The sequence below is a fragment of the Harpia harpyja genome, chromosome 23 (genome assembly GCF_026419915.1).
Source record: "Harpia harpyja isolate bHarHar1 chromosome 23, bHarHar1 primary haplotype, whole genome shotgun sequence".
NCBI classification, from domain to species: domain Eukaryota; kingdom Metazoa; phylum Chordata; class Aves; order Accipitriformes; family Accipitridae; genus Harpia; species Harpia harpyja.
In genome coordinates this window covers 8,677,726-8,690,434 of record NC_068962.1, presented here as the reverse complement: position 1 = coordinate 8,690,434, position 12,709 = coordinate 8,677,726, and positions in this window count along the sequence as shown.

Genomic DNA, 12,709 nt, shown 5'->3' with positions numbered 1-12,709 from the left:
TCAGGTAAGTGTGTTTCATTAAGTCTTCTGTTTATCAGCAATTAGCCTACATTTCTGGTGTCTGGTGCAGTTATTAGCATCAGTGTGTTGTGCATTTTTTATATCATAGATAGGCAATGTAGCACTTCAGAACAGAAGTTTTTATATAAAAATAAAAAATGTGTAAGGCAGTAATTTCTTTACCTGTCACATGAGAATGGAAATAGGCTTAGTGAGAAACAAAAGGCTTGCTGTTGAAGACATTATATGCTGTGGCTTCCAACAAAAAAAGTCCTGGTATCTTTTTCATGCCATCAACTCTCAGTAACCAAAGAACATTCCAAGAAGCACAGAACAGGGATCTTCTTTCATATGGGTGGATTTACTTAGATTTTTGCTCTATATTCCAAAGCACTCCAATAATCTTGGAAAGTCTGCAAGGTTTAGCTGAGGGACTCAGTTAAAGACAATGGACTTTGATTTAAAGAATGAAGCAAAAAAATCAAATAACTAAGTTTTTGGTCTTTAATTCATAGTTCTGTTCAGCTGCTTAAAATTTCACTGGAGTCCTCATGAATAGAACTGTGAAATTCTGGAGTGAAAATGTGAAAATGTCATCATCACTGACATGTCCATTCCCACACAGCTTTCGGTTCAAAATGTAAGATGATTGATCTTGGCAAATATATGGTACCTACAAAAAAAAAAAGACATTGCATTCCTTCCATACATATATTCAGTATGGTAATCTGCCTAGGTTAGAGTGAGTAGTTAGGGATGTGTTTGAATTTTACAGAGAAAATCACAGAGAGACTGAACTAAACAATAAGAAAATGTTTTATGACCCCTGTACCATTTTCCAGTTTTTGAGTACTCTTATTTCTGCCTTTCCCTCGTTCCTTTTTTAAAGTAGTTGAATAGGGAAGATAGACAAAGAAAACACAAATAATCCCAAGTAATGTTCATAAGAAGTTTACAAAGGTGTGAATAATAATTTAATTAGTAAAATTCAGAGTCTATTGCAGATAATTTGTATATAGGAAAAAGAATTAAAAAATGGCCTCTCATGAAAAATCCTGATTCTTTGAAAACAAATGGAACATTTTTGCAATTGGCAGCAGGAAATCTGAGAACTCACTCTTTCTAGCTGAAATATGGGAGGCATGAATCTTTCTGAAGTTGATGTATATTTCTGGAAATATCAAAACCAACCCTCAGTACACCTGCAAGGGAGCTTCAGGTCATGACATATTAAAAAAAAAAAAAAAAATCTTATAAAACCCAAAATACGTACGATCTCTAGATAAGTATCTTCTCATTCCTTCCTACTATTCATGCTGCCCTGAAGTGAGCCAGAGTAGTGAACAAGTCATGATGGCCATTAACTGAAGGAAAAGAAATCTATTTCTTTCCATTCGAGCTACCTTCCTGATTCTGCTTGACGAAAAGCAGAGGCATCAGCCTCAGAATAGTGGAGAGACATAGCCATAATTCATAGGATTACCCAGGGTATTTCCTAAAGCCGCTGGTCCTAAAGCTGGACATTAGATTGGAGAACTTCAGTAATAGCTACAAAGTGGTAGTTTGAGGAGGGAGAATCTAATACTCTTCCTGAAGTGTCCCTGCTGCAGATGATGCTGAGCTAGATGGGCCATAGGCTTGAAGTAGCCTTGATATCTGTGATGCTCATCTACAAACTCTTTGCTGGCTCATCAAAAGATGCAGAGTGAAACCTGTCTCACAAATTTTAAAAACTAAATATGTAGCTACAGTTTTCTATGGAATAAAAAAATCTTTCTAAAAGCTTGCTTTGTTTATATAAGCATCACCTTGGTACATCTCTTACACATGTAAAGAGAAAAATAGAGAGCAACCTTTCCACATGACTGCCTGGAAAAGAATAATATGTCTTGAGTCGGCTGCCTGTTAAGTTCTTATTTGTCTGTGTTTCTGTACATTGTATTGAAGCAGCAATTTTCAAGGAATAATTACAGAAGCAGGAAGTTATTGCTCTCTTCTGACACTAATATATGTTGGGAAATTTTGCTTCAAGGAGTGTTCAGTGGTGACAGCTTTACCACAACTACAGGGAGATGAAAATGAAGAAAGAGGGTGGAAAAAAAAGAGAAGAAACCAACTACTTTTAAAAATGTTGCATGGTAACCACATGACTGAGTTATAAAACAGGCGATATGATGGGAGAGCAGGTATGAACATAAAGAAGTCTTACAATGAATTGCCCTTTCACAACAGGGTGGTCCCAGTGGGATGAAAAGTTCGTAATCTAAACTATACTTTACTATAAAAACGGCTCAAGCTTTAAATAAGCTGTTGTCTTAGTCATCAATTAAATCATAAAACCACTAAGTAATTGACATCTTTGTCAAATAGGAATTTAATTATAAAACTTTAATCTTGGCAATGCCACTTGAAAAGAAACTTTAAACTGTGACAAGCAGTGTGTCTGTTCTTATCCTTCCCACCTACTAATAACACTTCCCTTAGTTAAGGAGTTTCCTTTTCTTAAGTAATTTGCACATTTGACCTTTTATCCATTTTTGTATGCACTTGAGAGAAATATGCATTTATTTGAGGTTGTTCCAAAACTCATAGAAGTCAAAAGCAGTTTTTTCCAATTGTATATTACAGTTTACTATGAAGTCAAGTAAGATTCTAGAGGATTACTGGATTTCTAACAGGAGAGAAAATGAAGAACAGTAATAAATATTCTTTGTGGCCCATGTAGGTATAGAAATAACTTTTTGTCAGATTTCTCTCAACCTTAAGAAGTCTTCATAAAAAGATCATCCTTTTGTAGAATGTATCGGGTAAGAGATATATCATAGCTTTGACAGTATCCATTATCTTTCTTCTCTACCAAATTTTTCTATCACTTGCTCTTTCTTTAAAAATTTTATATAATATATTTGACTATATTATATATTTATTCAATAAAATAGCAGGCAACATATTGTTATATGTTACAATATATTAATAATATAATGATGGTTAATAATTAATCATATAATGTATTATTTACATATTAATATTATATTACATATTTTCAATCTTTTTAATGTAATTTGCATTATTTATTGTTTTCAGTTCTAAATTTAAAAAGTTATCAGAAAGGCAAAAATCCAAACTGCTGATGCCTTTTCTTGAAAGATATTCTCTCTCCTAAGCACGGTAAAGTTTGTCTGTGTCAAAATTCTGGTGTTCCTATGTTACTACAGTTCTGAATAGAGCTGTGTAAATCATAGAATCATAGAATGGTTTGGGTTGGAAGGGACCTTAAAGGTCATCTAGTTTCAACCCCCCTGCCCTGGGCAGGGACATGTTTCGCTAGACCAGGTTGCTCAAAGCCCCATCCAACCTGGCCTTGAACACTGCCAGGGATGGGGCAGCCACAACCTCTCTGGGCAACCTGTTTCAGTGTCCCACCACCCTTATTGTAAAGAATTTCTTCTTATATCTAACTTAAATCTACCCTCTTTCAGTTTAAAGCCATTGCCCCTTGTCCTATCACTACATGCCCTTGTAAAAAGTTCCTCTTCGGCTATCTTGTGGGCCCCATTTAGATACTGGAACCTTTAAGTACTGGAAGGGTGTCATAAGGTCTCCCCGGAGCCTTCTTGTCTCCAGGCTGAACAACCCCAACTCTCTCAGCCTGTCTTCACAGGAGAGGTGCTCCAGCCCCCTGATCATCTTCATGGCCCTCCTCTGGACTTGCTCCAAGATCAATATCCAAATACAAGAAAACACCTCTATCAGGGAAAGACAGCGATGCAAGACCCCACTCCAAATCAAGTGCAGACCGCGTCCATAGCCGAGATTTTCCCCTTCCTGTCTTTCAAGCTCCTTACAAGGAAGAAACATTTCTACAGTCTAAGACAGAAGCAATCTTCTCACTTTTAGATAAAGGGGGTGTAGGCAGGTGTAATTGTCAGCACGGAGCGGGAGCTGCCTACGGTCTCCTCTGTTATGAGGAGCCGGCTGGGTTTAACCCGTGCCCAAGGGACCTGTGCAGCACAACACGGACCTGAAGGCCAGCACGGCACGGCACGGCACAGCCTGCACCTGCTCAGGTTAGCTCTGCTGTGGATCACTCACTCTTCCATGGTCGGGAACACTAGAGCAGCTCCCATGGCACGGCGCGCTGGTATTTCTGTTGGCTCCAGATCAGGCCCAGAAATCATGTAGGTTACTCAGCTCTGCAGAGCTTCAAAGCATGGACATGTACCATTTTTCCCACAAAGCAAATAAAATTCAAATTTTCCACCAGTTATCATAGCCACAAATCAATTTATCTATTTAATTCCTCTGAAGCTTTATAATACCCTCTAGACTTTTCTGATTTAGGAGCTTGTGATGAAGAGTTAGGAAAAACACTCTCTTTGTTTACTGTAGAAACTCTGAAACTACAGACTCCAACAGTGAGCAAGGAAGAGATAAGAAATAGCTTGAGGTAAAAATTTTATGGGGATGGTATATTATTCTTTTCATTAAAAACCTCTTCCCTTAAAAAATCCTTCAATTTGACTAAGCTTCACTGAATGGTTTTGGCTGAAAAAGTAGTACAAGAACACAGCAGTTTTCCCTTTTTCTGAAAATGTTAATAGTTAAAATATTCACCCAGTATCCTAGAAACAAGGTTCAGTTCATTCTTCAGCTTATGGATAAATCTGCATCTTTCTTTCCTTGAGAAAACTCCCTAGACACCACAGTAAGAAGTGTTCTGGCCTCTACTGTAAACTACGTCCCATTTAGTTTAAATACAGATTAAGGACTGGAATCCATATGCTTCATTAAACTTGGTAAATGGACAGTTTACTTTAAAACCACCAGACATGAGTACTCCTTCCACTTTTGTCCACAATTATTTATTTTGAATAAAATGCAACCACTCTTGGGACAAGTCAGTATTGTTCTATTTCTACAGTCAGTACCTAGGAAAAAGGTCACTGTCATTATATGATAAAAGATACAGTTCAAAATTTCATCAAGCAATAGAAGTAATGTGTCTCCAACAATTTTTTCTTCTTTCTTTCCTCCTCTTTCTTCCTCCCTTCCCTCTTCTCCTCTTACATCCCATTGCAGATTAAATGAAATATTTATGTTAAGCAGAAAAATTGGGGTCAACTGCTGAAAAGAAGAAATCAGTTAATGGAAAAATCCGTTTACACATCTCTAGACCTGTTTTTCAAATGACGAAATCTAGATCAAAAATCCATATTAGTAAACATTACACAAACACAGAAATAGTTATACCTTTTCCAGATGATGTTGCCTGAAAGCGTTCAGCTGTGAATGAAAGAATATGTAAGCAAGAGCAGGTTTTCCCTACATATAACTTTAATTGCATAAAATGGGAAATTAAAATATGGTTGTGGTTACTGTATGCATAATACCTATTGTACACCAGCATCTTTTTCCCACACTGACTGGCTTGTTTATGAAAATAAGAGGGGAAAAAGTAAAACCAGCACAGCTTCCCCAAGATCCCCATCCTCAAAGCACATACTCTCTGAGACTCAAAAGAATGGAGATCTCAAGACACCTTTGATATTCCTGTGCCTTTGAAGTTTTGGGCAATGACTAGGTGGCCATTCTGTATCAATGAATAATGGCCTTGACCTGACTTGGACTCCAGATAGGCATCTTTCTTCTTTGTCATAGTTTTCTGAAAACTTACACTTTTCAATGTTGAATGTATCATCTATAGTTTGAAATGTTGGAAGTCCGTCACAGTACATTTTTATTTCAGATCTGAATAACTCTTCTACTATAAATCACTTATTCAAAAAGACTTGAAATCCAAATTTCACGTTTCCTCTTTCAGTTGTGTACCGTGTGTATTTTTCCCCTATCCATCATATTTCTATTTGTGGTCTGCACTGACAACCTGATTTTGCATCCTCATTTACTTAGGATGCACTAATGTCAATACATCTGAAGTTATGCCCTCAGTTAAATATTTCACAAAGTTGTAGCTTTAACTGATAAATTCTGAGGAAAAATCTTATCTTCTACTTTGATTCCTAATAGAAGACAACTGAATCTGTCAGGTCTAAAATTACCTTTTTAGGATTTTGGTTCGGGGTTCTTTTTGGCTATTTCTTTCTTCACTTCCTATCACTTAGTTTTATAAAGACACTTTGCCAGTACGTGTAAGATTTTCTTTTTTCATGAAGTACCATTATTTTGACAATTTTTTTCTGAAATATCATTATAAATAAGGTATATTTCAGGCACCTAAATGGAAGGAAGAAAAAAAAAGATAGGAAATATCTTTTGAAATTCTGTAAAAAGCACAAGCACTTTGATTAGGTGTTTTTTGAATATCCTATCCAGTTTTAAAGATATAGTTTGTAGAGTTATTTTTAGAAAAAGTAGAAGTTGTTAATTCATCATCTTAGTGTACTTTAGAAGTAGTTTGCTTTATCAGTGCAGAATTTCTATATAGAAATCTTGCAAATGTGAATTGATTGGTTTTTAAAGTGAGAACATTTACTATAACAAATGCTATATGTAAAACATAACATTTCATAATTCTATGAAATTATTTAGTTAAACTTTTTTTCTTATTACACCAAAGTAATTTTAGAAACATAAAACTAGTTTCTCTCACTCTCCTGTAGTGAGCTAAGTCAGAGTTGTTTACAAAATCCTTTTATAGTCCATTAAAATTAATTTTCTTGTGGCAGTAGCATTCATAAGTGGTTTTCAGGTAGACAGGCAGAGAGCTGTTCTTCTGAACATTCTACAAGAAACTTTTTGACCAGCTTATGACCCAGACAAGGAGAATTAGAGTTTGGTTTCAAGACTACAAGACCATATGACAAGTTACTGTAAATTTTCCCAGAAGAGAAAGAAACAACAGATGTTTTCAGAGCCATCCTTTCTTACATTTTTAACAGAACATTGAAAAATGAGAAAGGAGCACTAAGATCCATTCAAGTGATTTAATGGTAAAGTAAAACCAAAACTATGACAAAAACAAAACAGAAAACCAAACCTTAGAGAGATAAGGGACTGATTAGATTAGTCAATATATTTAAATAAATTTATTCTATCAAAGAGAAAGTAGAGAGTTGACCTGATTGCATTGGATAATGTGTTCATCAGGAGAAAATATGAAAAGTATATTAATCTACATGAGAAAAACATCACAGTATCATTGTCTGGGACCTAAGAGTAGAGAAATTAAATTCAGAAATGTATATATGTATGTATGACCATGTATCATGAATGTGGTAACCACTGAATATGCTAGGAAAGGAAGAGGTAGATTCTATATTTCTTGGCATCTTCAATTTAAAATCATGTGATTCTCTGGCAGAAAGCTAAACACTACACATTGACTTTGGCTGAAATTTTACTGTTACAAAAATACCAATACATACATGATTTAAAGTTGCCCGTTGGCTTTTGTATGTTTTCTGTACACTTTCCCAACTTTCAGCCTAGTCTTTTCTTTAACTGCAGGTTTTGAAATAATTTTCTTCCTCTAAGTGAACAAAATCTTGTCACAATTTTTTGTTCATGTAATTCTTGTCTATATGCCAGTAAACTATCCAAGTATATAAATATAGTTGTTTACCTAATTAAAACCTAAGACATAGAATCACAGAATCCTTTAGGTTGGAAAAGACATTTAAGAACATCGAGTACAACCATAAACCTAACACTGCCACGTCCACCACTGAACCACGTCCTAAGTGCCACATCTACACACTTTTTAAATACCTCCAGGGATGGTGACTCAACCACCTCCCTGGGCAGCCTGTTCCAATGCCTGACAACCCTTTTGGTGAAGAAATTTTTCTTAATATCCAATCTAAACCTTCCCTGGCTCAACTTGAGGCCATTTCCTCTTGTCTTGTTACTTGGGAAAAGAGACTGACCCCCACCTCGCTACAACCTCCTTTCAGGTAGTTGTAGAGAGCGACAAGGTGATGTATATATGCAAATGTATATATATAATATGTGCATGTATGAGCTACTCATATGTATGATGAATACTTCTTTCTTTTTTATGTTTAAGCAATAGTTTTTCCACAAAAATCAGTTCCAGGTTGCTCCTACTCTTTACTTTTTTTTTCAACTCTACTGTGTGAAAGTCTTTAAAAATTAGAGAAATATATGTCATGTTATTTGACATGGATGTAATTTCATCATATATGCATTAAAAAGAGAATTGCAAACCTGGCAACAAAGGTAATATAATGAAGATGCTGTTGTGGATGGTGCACATCTAGTATTTCAGTACATAAACCTGTTGGTTGATGTAAAAGATTTTGAAAATAACTTGGGTCTGATTTTTTTGATTCCAATGGACACATATGCCCAGGTGTTTGTGAAAATCCACCAGGACTGTATACTCTATTCAGCTAGCAACAGCTTTATGCAGTTAAGAAACTAAATATCGACACTGGTAAGTTCTAAAGTGTTTTTCTAGTCTTGAAATATTTTCTGGATATTTCTCCTTCCTAGCATAAAATACCTCTGGTAAATTTTACATGAAAATTTTTAGGCAAAGTTTCATGAGACTTTGTGATTTGGGCTATATAATGCCTTACCTACAAACATTTTAACAAATGTAACAAACATAAACCATTACAGGAACAGATGATTTACAATTAAAGTCTGAATTTAAAGAAAATTAAAATTTCTGTTTTATGGCTGTTTTCCAAAGCTGTGGAAGAAGATTTTAATCTTACTGATTGAAATCTAAGAAATCAGTTGAAGACAACTGTGTTAGTTTTCAAGATGCTATCGTTCACGTGTTTCATTCAAAGACCTTTGGAGATCATAGAAAATCTGATGTTGTCTTTACTGGGGAGAGTCAAAGCTTAAATATTCTAAACTGAGTGTGACATCCAAGCTCATCATAGCTTTGTGGAAGGAAATAAGTCCATTTCTCATACATGACTTGGTAGTTTGTGTATGGCTGGGACCTAACACAGGACTTCTCTGTACTCGTTTGCAAACATGTCTGTAACTAATCTGTTAGTGCCATCACTAAACCTGCCAGTATTTTTGTTTGTTAGCTATTTTAAGATTATACTCCCACATTCAAATTATTTACTCAACATTTTGAATCTCATTTAGTTACTTCTATTCCCATTTTTTATGCTTTCATAATGTTATTTTTCCCTTGTTCCCTTTGCATTTGTTTCCTGTTCCCAGTTCTGCTCCAAATTCTCTTTAGTTTAATGTTGTTTACAAACCTAATTAAAGTGCTGTTTAGCTCTTCCCTCAGACAATTAATGAGTATGTTAAATAATATGGGGTTTGTTGCAGCTTCCTTGCATACTTCTTTGCAGATCTCAGGTCTAATAGTTCAGAATATATATGTATTGCAGCTTTTCTGTTTGTTCCTCTTTGGGTGGTTTGCTTTTCATATAACTGCTTTTATACCCAGGCAAATATGATTGATTATACTGGTAAGAGTTTTTGACACACCACCAAATGACCTAGCAAAAGCTAGAGTGAGGCGAACAAATTATTCTACTGTTGGTTCATTTATAAGTAGGTGAGGGAAGCAAATTATTCTACTGTTAGTTAATTTACAAGTAAGCACTTCAAAACCAATGACTGCTTGAAAACAATAATCTTTGGATTGCCATTCCTTAATTATATTAGAATTCCACCACCCAGGTTTCCTACATCTGTTTTCTTTTGCAGACTGTGTTACTACTGAGCAGAGTCCTTGCTGGACACATTAGAGCAATCTCTTTACACCACGCATGTTCAGAGTCCTAAAGCATTCCTAAACTAAATAGGATACGATGGTTTAGAGAATTGATGATGAATGTTTTGCTCCAGCAGATTATTCCATGCAACAGTTCACAGTAAAAGCATCTGGAGTCAGAGAATCCTGTAATTAATTGCAGGCAAAGTATACTATGATGCAAATTCAGCTCCTTCAAGGAGAATGTATATGCAAAAATACGTTTTATACAATTGCCTTTGTATAATATTTCAGATATCACATTCACCTGTTTATTCACATTTTTGTTCTTCCAGCAGGAGACAATACTTTAAGTCTTATTTTAGCTGTGAGAATTGCTTAGCTCTACTTTCTGCAAAAAAAGATACAGATTCAAATTAGTGTCTGACTGTGACACTAGATGGAGCTATCTCTTTGAAATGAGTCAGGTTTTGGAAATTGAACTTCTGTTCCACGTGTATCATACTGCAAATTATCATGTAAGAGAAAAAGAAAATAAAAAGGGGAAAAGAATAAAGAGAAAAAAAATCAAGAGAAGAATCAAACTAGTAATATAATTATTTAAATTATTATGAAAAGGTGTCGAGAATAATTTCAAATTAATATATATGGGATGATTATTTTAATACACTGAGAACTTTTTCCACAGTGGTAATTTTTATCAAAGAATTTTTGGGAACTTAAGGTCTGAAGAAGCTTTGGCAGCCTTTAAGTGAAATGAAATTAGTTAACATCTAGTTGCTTTGTTACAAATGATGCAGTAGCACTACATAGATACTTTTCTATCATTCCTCTGCTCATCACAGGTATTTCAGCAAGGAATATTGAACAAAGGTAAAACAACTAGATTTTTCATTGTAGTTCATATTTTGATCCCATCAGCAATGTGGTTCTATCCTGCAGCTACTACTCCTTGGAAGCTAACAACTCAATACCTAAATTCTTCTCCGTGCACACAATTGTAGGCATTTGGTTTTCAAAAGATAAGATGATGTGGAAACACATCAGCTAAAGCTAGTTCCAATTAGAACCAAAAACTGTATTTGTGGATGGAACTTTTCTTGCAAGAGGTTACTAAAGTTTGTTAATTAAAAATAATTAAGAAGGATTCTTTGTATTAAGGTTTAAAACAAGTTCCGTGGATTTATGGAGCCTCGGAAGGAATGACTTTTAGTGAGACTCATGTAAAATTTTCCGTAGGATGCTTGAGTTTTACAAGATCTTGTCAGAAGCATAAGAACAGAAATAGGAAAGCTGGCTAAGAAACAAAAAGTAAGTACGCACAGTTAGATTAACTTTCCCATGGATTACACAAACCTTTTTTTTTTTCTTTTTTGAGTTTCCAAAAAAGGCTTTCCACAAGCTGTGCCAGATGTCTTTCTCCAGTGCCACATCACCACTCTGAATCCACTGAATAGCAAGACCACTCTTGGCTAGCACTAAGAGTGCTACAGTCTTTTTCAAAACAAACAGAAAAGATAAGGAAATCTGTAGCTCATTCTTTACATTCTAGCCAAAAACGGATTTCCAGAGTTACCAGTGTGTGGCTAGACTGTCAAACCCTAAGGTATACCATGTAGTGAAATGCCCTGATTTTCATGAAGAACGTTTTTTCCTTTCTGAAACCTCTAAATATGTCTCTTGTGTGGCTTTCCCATACTTTGCTATTTTCAAATAGGCACAAATTCCACACCTCATTAATCCATTTTGCGTTGGAAAACCATTCGTTAATTGACTCTGTATTTCATTGTCCATCTTTGTGGTTACCGTAGGTAGGTAAAATGAAGTACTTTAGAAGGACTTGGGGTTACTGGTGAGTGAAAAATTGGACATGAGCCAGCAATATATGCTTGCAGCCCAGAAAGGCAATCATATCCTGGGCTGCATAAAAAGAAGCACGGCCAGCAGCTCGAGGGAGGTGATTCTTCTCCTCTTCTCTGCTCTCGTGAGACCCTACCTGGAGTATTGCCTTCAGCTCTGGGGTCCCCAGTACAAGAAAGACATGAACCTGTTGGAGCAGGTCCAGAGGAGAGCCACAAAAATGATCCGAGGGCTGGAGCATCTCTCCTATGAGGACAGGCTGAGAGAGTTGGGGTTGTTCAGCCTGGGGAAGAGAAGGCTCTGGGCAGACCTTATTGCAGCTTTTCAATATATAAAGGGGACTTATAAAAAAGATGGAGAGAGACTTTTTACAGGGGCCTGTAGTGACAGGACGAGGGGCAATGGTTTTAAACTGGAAGAGGGTAGATTTAGATTAAAGAAGAAATTCTTTACAGTGAGGGTGGTGAAACACTGGAACAGGTTGTCCAGAGAGGTTGTGGGTGCCCCATCATTGGAAGTGTTCAAAGTCAGATTGGATGGGGCTTTGAGCAACCTGATCTAGTGAAAGATGTCCCAGCCCACGGCAGAGATGAAAGGGATGGACTAGACAATCTTTAAAGGTCCCGTCCAACCCAAACCATTCTATGATTCTCTTATTCTAAGTACCTAAGATTTTAATTTAGTTATGATGGCAATCCACATGGGCACATGATAGCTCTTGGTCCATGCAACAGGATTATTAGATGACTAAACCAGTGCCTTGAAGAGAGCTCTGCTGTGGGAAAGATGAGAGGTGAAGCTCAATTAGTGGGCTTGGTGAACACACCTCAAAAGTCCATTTAATCCATCTTCATATATTTGCACAGTATGTAATCTTCTGAAAACAGACCACAACAAAACCAAACAAACCTTACTTATCTGAAGAGCACAGATTTCAGCTGGAGACTGTTGTCAAATAATAGACTAACAATAGATTTGTCTTTCTTCTATTTACTATACTAAGAAAATATATAATTTGTCTTTAATATAATTTTTATGCCATTCTGACTTCTGTAGGCAGAAGAAAGTGAACAATAACAGTAATAACAATAACACCTACAACAGCAGACATTAGTGCCCTGCCTAATCAATATATAACAACTATTTATATGCTCTAAGTTTTTGAAAAAACAT